This window comes from Nymphaea colorata, unplaced genomic scaffold (assembly GCF_008831285.2).
Source record: "Nymphaea colorata isolate Beijing-Zhang1983 unplaced genomic scaffold, ASM883128v2 scaffold0001, whole genome shotgun sequence".
Classification (NCBI taxonomy): domain Eukaryota; kingdom Viridiplantae; phylum Streptophyta; class Magnoliopsida; order Nymphaeales; family Nymphaeaceae; genus Nymphaea; species Nymphaea colorata.
Window position 1 is genome coordinate 1,478,806 of NW_022204507.1, and position 11,222 is coordinate 1,490,027.

Genomic DNA, 11,222 nt, shown 5'->3' on the forward strand with positions numbered 1-11,222 from the left:
ATGGACATGAAATGCATAGACATAAAAATAACAAGTAAATGCTGCCTACACTACCTACGAAATGCATTTTCTATTAGAAAAAACAGAAATGACAAGTTAAATTACTCTCAACACTTAGACACTCATTGAAACGAGCAAGTTTTCTTTGTATGTGACACGCTCCTTGGAACCTTTAAATAACTTAGAACCTCTAGAAAATCTTTGACAACAATAGACTCTGGTACACCATGGATGTTATATGTTCATTTAGATGAAGTCAAGCTTAACATTCAACCTTCAGAAGTTTTAATGACATCAAGTGAAAGTGCACCTTTATGTGGCAGGCGGATGATCATTAACTTCAACAAGACTATTATAATATAAGGGCAACTGACAAATAGCTTTATAAGAAGGGCATCTTGAATTGTTCTTGTTTTCCTACATGATCAAATATTCACATCCAAATCCACAATCTAAATTCATATCCCTACAAAGCCTGAAATCCATCGAGTGCATGAGGTCCACTTTCCCAACTGACTTTGTCCTCTAAACAATGGTAACTTTATGTGTGATCAATGATAGATAAACAAAACAAGAAAGTAATAAATGGGGCTAATCCATAACCCTCCAAAGTCACAACTAAGCAACAACTTGAGCATCGAACAGAGTGTTGTGTTAAGTACATGAGAAAAAGAATACCGGCAGAAATAAGTAGCAATAGTCTACTGCCCACTATGAAGAACTACATGCATCAATATGAATGAACTTAAAAGCGCAAAGCTGCTTCAGTTTGAGGGTCACAAATTTGTCCATAATGCACATAAAATATATCTGAATATAACTGAAAACAATAGGAAAATCTAAGAGCTTTGTGAGAAGCACAAATACATGCATCTATTCCTGAGAATGCATGTAGTCACACTAATAATCATTTTGAAAAATCATATTGGGTTCAAAAGAGAGATCTACTAACCGTACCATTGCATGTAGGTCTGTTCCATCTGATGCTGTATTGCAGATTCTAGATTGCTAGAGTATCAACAACCCTTATTTTTTTCCTTTCTTGATATACAGAAACATAGAATTTAAGAACAAGGAATTTTCTTTTCTTGCTTCCTTTGCACACAGGAAGAGTGCATTATTGTGGGTGTCCAACTGTGAACATGCATGTGAGTGAGCAATCAATCAAGACAAGGGAGGGAGGGGGAGAGAGAGAGAAGGGTAGGTATGGGGCGTTATGTTGGGATACCTTAAGTAAGGAATCTTGTGGTGACCATTCGAGCTATAGCCCTCACATAATCATGGAGAACTTCCAAAACAGCATATGGCTTTTGAGATGTAGCTGCATTGTCTAAATACACATAATCACGGAGAACATCCAAAACAGCATATGGCTTCTGACCAATGAGACCATCAACACTCATGAGCAAGATAAATTGTAAACGTGGATCTTCAAACTGTACCACACTAAGCCTAACAACGTAATAATGTTTATCAGAGGTGGCTTCACATGAGTCCATCAGAAAAAAAAAAAAATTATGTGAGGCATCAAGCTTAGTATTTCACAAGACATTCAGTAGGAAACCCTAATTTTTACCTTAATTTGTAAGAAAGCCTGCAAATAATTGTCCACAGAGAAGAATATTCTTTTCTTGCTTAGTAGCCTCAACATGCCTTGCCTACCTAAAATGAAACTGGTTTAACTTATATATATATATATATATATATATATATATATATAGGAGTTCTATGCTGCCATGTGTCAAATATTTCTGCTAAAAAATTAATTTTAGATATCTGACACCCAGCATATAATTCTCTTGTGTACACATATATATGTACATTTTCCCATTACTGAAATATTCTTCTCCTAAGCTTTTTGAATTATTTTGATGACGTGCTGTTGAGGTGCTCTAATTGAGCTCATTCAGCTCTTGCTACCCTCTTTCAAGTGTGTAATTTCATCCATGGGTGCATTCTTGCCTTGGAAGCTTATCTACAAATACAGATGCATCGAAGAGATGATGGTACAGAGTCTACAGACACATCTTCCCTTCCATGCATGCAATCCTCATACTTAGTTTCTTTGCTGCTACCTTTATTTAATATGTGATATATCAAAGCAAAGCATGGAGAAAGCGATTTGGTAGCCACCTATAAATAGACACACATTTCTGCACATACTAAAGTGATGACAAGTTGAATGGACAACTCACCTTAAACTCACATTGGTGGGAGGGTTCAGAATACTAGAAATATCCGATAGAAGGTTATTATGCAAATCTCTGCAAATAAACTAAATTACATGTAGAACAAGAAACAACCGACTTGAAGACAGAATAAAGAATCTTATGCCAACAAAAAGCTAAAAAAAAATGAAAAGACGGAACATAAAATCAAAGAAGTGAAAAACAACAAGAAATTTTGAAAACATACACTATGAGCCGATCCTTGGAACCATAAAGTTCTGTTCTCCCAAATTGTGCCTGGCGAACAAGAGATCGACCGCGGATGGACGGTGGTGCTATCGGCACCCATTCTCCACATGCACAAACCGACCGTTGAAATCCTAATCTTTTGTTCTACAGAAAACAAGGATGGGTGTTTTGTACAACCAACAACTGTGCTAAAATATCCATCGATCGGGGTTCACCTGAGATCCCTCACCATTTGGGGGATGCCGGAATACCCACGCAGATTGCTAATATGCCAAAAAATGATCGGAGAGAGAGAGAGCAACAGAGAGGGAGAGAAAGATACCTGACGGTGACATGAAAGGGTGGAGGAGTCACCACTCACTAGCAACGGAAGGTCGACGGCGGGCGGCGCTGCTACGCAGATAAAACTACTGTCGGAGGCAGGAGGAAGAAGGGAGAGAACCAGAGAAGAAGCGGCTTAAGGCTGAACAATCAAATGATCGGCCCACCCGAAAACGTGCGAGGTTTTCGCATTTCTTGTTTTACATCCTCGGTCTCCCAGGATTTTCTTGAATCGCGCCTTGCCCTCCACTTGAGGAAGATAAAGTAAAACGCACACGGTGTTAACTCCAACTTCTAAAATGATCCTCCACCTAGACCAAATCTCCTTCCAATTTTTTCTTTAGACGGAGTTCCTTTCTATGTTTTATGTTTCTGAAAGCATTTTTGTCATTTCAGCCACCGAAAACATGTAAAAGAATAAAATATATAACTAGTATTGACCCATTTCCTTAGGTATTTGAACTCAAGCTAAGGTCCTCTCGCGTTGAAATAGTAAAGAATTTCAATACTTAAGGTGCACCACTTTTTATAACACCCTCTGCACCAGATTTTCCAAAAGTTCCAGTCTCTAACAATTGCCTCAGTTCAGCATCATGTCAACAAGCCTCAGTAGTAGACGAAAGAGTTCTTGTAACCTTTAACCAATGATATCTCTCAAAAGAACTGTTTACTCTGTAAGACACGCACGAGAACCCAACTTCAACTCAACTATAAAAGAACCACATGGGATCTTCCAAGATAACTGCAGATCGATCATAAAGTTCATAAAGTAGCGACAATATTAATAAGACCATACAAAACCTTTTCCAAGTCATGAAGCAGAACACAATGTTAGCAATGATGACCACATGGGTTTCACAAGGGATGGCTTTGTGAGCTTTCTTGGCACGCTGTGTGCCTCCAAGAGCTGAGATGGATTAGAAGTTGGTAAACCCAGCAGTGCATGGAGGGTGGACAGAATGCCAATAAGCTATGCAAAAGGTCCCGTCCCATGAGAAGCATGAGGAAGCAAGCATGGTGCTAACTTGGTTTGTATGGACTTGGACCACTGGCAATAACTGCTTTCATGATTTAGGCGACTTGCTTGCAGCACTAGGCGAAACATGGGGTTTTGAAAATCAAGTTTTCACTTTTTAAAACCCAATTTATGTTTGGATGACCAAAACTTTAGAGGTAGCTTCAAATATAATTTCAGCTGAATGATAGTTGGTTTCTGGTTAGCTGAATGATAGTTGATAGTTGGTTTATGGTTAGTTAAACAAAAAACTTGCCAAATTGCCAAATGAAGCAATCAAGAGTTACGTGGCATGCCCATGAATATAGAAATTTGCCACAAGTGTTGGAACAATTAAACATATATGTAAAGCATGAGGGCAGTGAAGCCTTGCCACCCAGAATAATAGAATTGATAGCTCAAATTGAACAAAGAACCATACAAAATTGTGAGGAAAACCCAACGTCTCATATTTAAAGGAAATGTCTTAAGAACTATCACAACAAAGTTAATGAACATCACAAAGACATGAAAACGTTTATGAAAGCTCGAGCTCGATAAAGCTCGATTAAATGAGCTCTGCAAGCATTATATAGGAAACTGCATTGCTGAACATAACTCATCAGAACCTCATATACACTCAAAACCATACAATAAATACTCAAATCCAAAAAAACTTATTCCAAGGTACCATCCAGTGTCAACAGTTGTGCTAATGGCTTACAGGTATTGACATCACTTAGCAATGAATTGGTAAATCAAACTGAAAGAACACAACTTTCAAAATTGCTGAATCAGCAAATCACAAGTGAAACTTCTAAGTTGTAAACAACAACAGATGAAACTACAAGTCAGATAAGGGATGAGCATCCAAACGCATAGCCATGTGCCATCAATCATTTGCTACTGATAACAGCTTCCATTTCACCAAACCTACACAAATTAGGACTCCTAATGCAAAGTAGCCATAATATGTTTGCCTGCTTGTGTAACACCTAAGCTCTTAAACAACCATGAAGGACTGGTCACCAAAGACATGGATGAATAGTTGATGACGATGAGAATACCTCCATCTATGGCCGCTTGGTTTAGTTAGTGAGATAAGCATACGCCAGCCAAGGTAGAAGTGTACAAGTGAAGAATTAAGTAAAAGAATGGGAATGTGGTGGAGAGTAGACAAGAAGAAGATTAATCCACGGTCGATATGGGTTAGGTTAGATTCTACCTCCCATTACCTCGCATAATAGAATATCAGCAAAACAACTTGTTGCAAAAAGTTCAACATAAAGATTAAGTGAAGTCAGGGACACAAAAAACCTTGCAATTTCGATAGAATTTTTTAAAATGTCACAATTCAGAATCGACTGGTGCTTTTGTTTTTTTGGTTCCCGCAGTCTCACGACTGGAAGGAAGGGGTGAGGCTAACTTCATCCAATTCATAAATCAACTCACACAAAGGAAAGACAAATGGAAAGAAATGGAAAGCAAAAAGCAGCGGCTTAAGTCGGGGTTATGCAGGTTGAAGAAACTCAATGAGATAATGGGCCAGGTTTAATCTTTTATCCCAAATGGTTCATCCTATTTTGAGACAAAGGAAACGGTGGAATTCACACTCAATATGAACATACTAAGTTTGAGGGGTTTCATCTATTCTATGAACAGACTAGTATTTTGGTAATGAAATGGGCAACCACCTTTCAAGACCAAAGGGGGATTGGTTAGTTCCTCCTATGCTTAGGAAACCTGCAAACATAACAGAGATGTCAAGTTTTTACATTAAAATAGTTCAAAAATGATGAACTTCACTCAGAAGCTTGCGTGCCCTGTTGTGCAAATAATATGACCTTCATTTACCCATAGTACCATACAAGCATCAGGCTTCATTTCGCATCAATGTTGTCAATCATAAAAGGGGATGTCTTTCAATTTCCAAAATATGAACATAAAGGAATCATCCTCAACATCTTCGGTAATAAAAAAAAGGAGCAAATATTGACCCCAGAACCAAACAGCCGCGAAAGAGTCACATTCAATTCCTGAGAGTTTAGCCTTCCATGCCTTTCAATTTCCAAAATATGAACATAAAGGAATCATCCTCAACATCTTCGGAAAAAAGGGTATTTATTTCGGGTTTTTCAATTCAGCATAGTTTCTGTACAAAAGTAGAACATGTTCACAAAAACAATTTTTTTCACCAGAAAGAATATCAAAAGACAAAATATTTCTACTCTATTACGTTTGCAACCAAGATGAACGTACAAGATACAACGCTCAAGCACACAGGGCAGGAATGACACAAATAACAAGAAAAACAAACGTAAAGTACTTAGTGGAAAAATCAAAACATGTTCGTCCAAAACTTACTTGTGTATTCGCTCCCTATCACTGCAAATTCAGAAAAGATAGACAAGTGAGCCTAGAACAACATGCAAAAGAATTCTATGTATACAAACTATGTTAAAAACCTATGTTTCCCAAGTAATTGAAAGCGATTAAATTAAAATCATAAGTCATGTGCTAGATGACCACCACACAGCATGACTATTAAACTAAACAGACCAACAAAGGGGTTCCCTTTTCATTTTGCCCAACCGATTGAAACTTTTAACGCTGCATTTTCTTCAAGTACTCAAATGCACAAATGGTAGATAGTGCTTTCACTGTGCAAATGTACGTTTTGAAAGAAAAAAAAAACCCCCGCTGTTGTCTGAACCGTACTTTCTGAAAATGTTAGTTGCTTTTTCACTCTTAAAAAATCAGGTAATAGAGCTTGTCAGGGACCTGGATGCTGTAACTTTGCAAATCAAGGAGGAACGTGAAATTGTAAGGGAGAAAATTCAGAAATGTCAACTTGCATTGGAGCGCTTCAGATCAAAGGAGACTGAATTGATGGCCACAATGAAAGTTTCAGTCATAAAAAACCACGAGTAAATTTGAAGATCAAAAGGTATGACTGGATATTACTTGGTTAAAATTTCTGCATTGTGGTCCATCTCTGAGAGATGGGAATTTCAGCAAAATTTAAAGATGCAAATCTTGAGTTTGGAAACAATCAACCGAGACACTCAAGAGAAACAGAGTCTCTGTTACAAGGAAACAAGGACGAAATTGATGCTCTTCATGAAGATATTGAGAAGAATTGCAAGCGTGTGGAATCATTGGAGATCCAAATCAGCCTGCTCCGTGTTCAGCTGGATGACAGGGAAAATGTTGAATTGAATCTTAAAGAAAAGGAGAAGGAATCGGTTGAGAACATTGTGCGGGTACTCTATATTATTTTGGCTCAAAAGATTATCATTTATCAACATGGTTGGTCTTGCCACACATGGTGTCACTTAGTTTTGATAACATTAAGTCATTAACATACATGTCGAATTTCTTAACCATTAGATAGTTTTTTAATGTTGAATATATTAATCTTAGCGTTTGATTTGTATTGACTTGTTTTTCATTGACATATTGTTTCTTGCCACAGTTTTTTTGAAATATGCAATTATAGAGTAGGAGCAATTGCTTAATTGTGCAATTTCTGGTAATGAAAAAAAATTAGAAAATATAACTTAGTTATTATTTGATGGTATGAATTATGCATGTATTCAAACCATTTTACAACTTTTTTATGTTTTAATGACAAGTTATATATTGTTTTTATATTTCTTTTAAAAACAATAGTTTACAAAACCCAGCCTGAGTTACCGAGTTGATCCGCTGAGTCACAAGTCAAGAATGAATGAGTCGTTACCGAGTCACCGGTTTTAAAATATTGGTTTGAAAAGCTAGGCATCTTGGTGAAATATGAGTGTCACATAGTCCGCCTCACTGACACAAAAGCTGATTAACATTCTTTTTTCTTTTGCTGATTATATTGCATTTACACTAAAAGTTGTTTCTTCAATATACTGTAACTTTGTCAAGTTCTGCACATTTTGTGGAATCATGGATTCAAATTCTAACTCCTGTTTCAAGTTGTAATAGATCCATTTGGAGGAGGATTCAGGTGACATACTTGTGTTCTTAACCGGGCAAGAAGAAATTGAGTCGGTGGAAAGACTTGTTCTGGATCGTTGGCAACATTTGGCTGAAGACGCTAAAAAAAATTTCACTGTTCCTATTTATTCAGCGCTTCCTTCTGAGCAACAAATGCAGGCTTTTAAACCAGCTCCCCATGGATTTCGAAACGTACATGTTTTCGTCCTTGATTTGCATCATATAACATGTGCATGCACAGGCGTTGTACACCAAACACTCACCATGTACACAATATCACAGTTATTTGTTTTTTTTTCTCTTGACAATTGTGTATTCAGAAGTAAAGCCCTTAATTTTATCTATTTATTATTCCCTTTTCCAATGGAATGTCTGTGGACTTTATCATCATGATGATAAATTAATTTTCAATCCTTGACATATAGCACTTTCCTATTACAACTGAATCACTGTGTCTGATTGTGAAGCAACCGTGTGTAAATTTCCTTTGAGATACTTGTACAGGCTCTGATAAATTCATTAGGTTGTTGATTCCTTCAGTGCATTATTTGTTAATGGACTGTTGCTCGTGTGTTTTTTCATGCCTCCTTGTTATCTAGAGCACATCTACTTCATAGAAGGAATTCTGTTCTCCAAGTTCCTATACTGATAGATTTTTGAATTTCAGGTTATGCTGGCAACAAATATTGCTTAAACATCGGTGACAATTCCTGGAATCAAGTATGTGGTTGATCCAGGATTGGTTAAATCACGTTCTTATCATCCACACACTGGAATGGAGTCACTAGTTATCGTCCCTATTTCAAAAGCACAAGCTCTTCAGAGACGGTGGATATTTTTTTTTGTCCTTTTTGATGGTAGCGGAAGATCCTACTGACATCCTTCTCCCTGCTTTTTTGTTAATTCAAGTCATGGATATGTTTTTATTCTTTACGTTTCATTGTCAACTCTTGTCTTGTCTCTGTTGATCATTCATGTCAGACTGGATAATAAAAGGTCTGCACCTCTGCGGTACTGGTTTAGACAAGTTCTCATTTTAGTTCATCTATATGTGATGAAAGAAAATCTCTTGGGGCCTCTTTGTTACAACTTTGAGGCTGGAAATGAAACGCAAACAAGATTCCCCTTCCCATCATGGAGACCTACATGCCGGCCAATATGCAGGGAAACCTTTTGTGTGAAGCCTGCAGCTTTTGGTTCTCCATAGTGTGTGCAGCCTCCTTCATTTGATCACTACAGCCCCTCGTGCAGCCCTAGATCAGAAAAAATGAGGATGAAAGATGTTATAGTAGGATCTATCTAGTATGGCCTTTGCCCTGAGCTTAAATGTGGCAGGTCTTAGGTCTTGGCTCAACATACTGAGAAACATATATGAAGTAGAAGAACGGCAAGTAAGAGGAGGAAGAAGAAAAAGTGACAAATACAGGCCAGTCAAATGTCTAATGTTGTTTCCATAAAAATTTGACAATTTCTTTATTACAATGGCCAACGTATCCGAAGTCATGCTGCACTTAGACATGTCAATAGAGGTGCTTCTGCTTTTCAAAAGCACTTGTTTACATTGGGGAAGTTATTGGGGAAGCTTTAGAAGAAAGCTTGATTGGTCCTTAGAAGAGCTGATATATAGTTCTGTGTGGGGCCCAACACTTAGCAAGTTCAAAAGAGACAAAAATATGCTTGGCATAAATGTAAAAATACAACACTAAAAACTAAAAAGATACCACTACATTGTTTGCAAGGGTACCGAATAATACATTAGATTCTATGTTTTCTTGATAATATTCTCTTGAATTGTATTCCATCTGTGTAAACCAGAAATTAACAACAGGTCGTGAAGGCCCAGGGAAATGTTTCTGTTTATACACAGAAGATGAGTTTGACAAATTGAAAGACTCTACTGAACCAGAAATTAAGAGGTGTAGCCTTTCAAATGTTGTCCTACAGCTGAAGGCTTTAGGAATTGATGATGACCTTGGATTTTATTTCATTGATAAACCTTCAAGGTGGGAGGTTCTCCTGTTTAAGTGAGATGGTCTTTATTTGTATAATCTAGAATGCCTGTATATATATGCTTTTTATGTCTTCAACATGATCACTTGGCAAGACACAACCTCCTTTTTTTACTTAACAACGTTTGATGCTGTCCATAATTCTTACCAACAATTGTGGCTTCTGATAAAGAGGCATCTGCTTTGATCGCTTCACATCTGCAATTTTTTTTTTATCCAGGAGTACTACATTTTTTATTCTATATACCATATTTGCATGTTGTTTTTAGTTGTACACACTGTAGTGTATTTGTGTCTGGGAAAAATGCATCTGATTGCAATTTTTCGTTCTGTTCTTTATGCAGCAAGGGCAGATGATTAAGCGACGATAAAGATACACCAATATTATAGGATTATAGTGATTTGTTTTTGTCTGGTTTTCATGATGTTCTCTCTACATGATTTAACGGTCTTTAGATCTCATGCACTGTTCTCACAAAATGGTTAGGTTTCAAAAGGAAAATGATTGCTCCTTTATTTTCCTAATGTAATGAGTAGCTGACATTTTGCCATACTGGAAATTGCTTTTCTGCTTCTGTCCAAAACTAGTAGCATAACTTCATGCACAAAATGATGCAGGATGGCCATTGTGAAATCCTTGGAGCAATTGTATGCTCTGGGAGCACTGACTGATGAAGGCAAACTGTCAGATCCAGGTCGGCATCATATGGCTTGGTTACCGTTGGATGCCATCTATGCCAAAGCGCTTATCCAGGCTAGCACCTTCAACTGTTTGGAAGAAATGTTAATGGTTGTAGCAATGTTGTCAGTTGAATCCATTTTTTGCTTCCCCAGGGAAAAGATTGATGAGGTGCATTTTAATATGGCTGATCTTGGTGGTTTAGGTAGCTAGTCATATTTTGTGCAGGTTATCTCATGCTAGTGTGCTGTTAAGAATCTGTGTATCCAGGTGCTTACTGAAACACCGTATATATATACAGGTCTGCTTTGCTTCCTCCATTCGGTTGTATGCTGGTTGATCTTTTTTTCTTTTTCTGGTATGATAGATTGTTCAGGTGTTTACTGAAATACCATCTGTGTCGTATCCTGATTCAATGACCTTTTTATGCAGAGATCATAGGAAACCTTGCTTGGAGGAGTGTGCTATTTTTAGTTATGAGTGTTCCTATTTTATCTGACTTGTCAGTAATGCCACGTTTTAATTTTCTATGTTGTCCATGTTCGCTGTGTTCTAATAATCATATGAAAGCCTGCTCAGTTTTCCTGTAACATTTGCTGCATGTCCATTAAGGGTCCTGTTATCAAGTTAGGAGAGCCAACAAAATTCAGAATTTTCACCTACTTAGAGAACAAGTTACTCCTCACCATAGGATTAAATTGATGGAAATGATCATTTGCACCAATTGTGCCTGTAAGCATAAGTAAACATCAATTCCTTTCAAGGAAATTAATGTCCATTGACTTTTTTTTTTGGGAGTTGTGTAAGTTGCAGTC

The 11,222-nt window shown here is 37.3% G+C and overlaps 1 pseudogene; it reads left to right on the plus strand.

Moving 5' to 3' along the window:
* Positions 1-6,734: 6,734 nt before the first annotated feature.
* Positions 6,735-10,906, plus strand: LOC116267865 (pre-mRNA-splicing factor ATP-dependent RNA helicase DEAH10-like; annotated as a pseudogene).
* Positions 10,907-11,222: the final 316 nt, after the last annotated feature.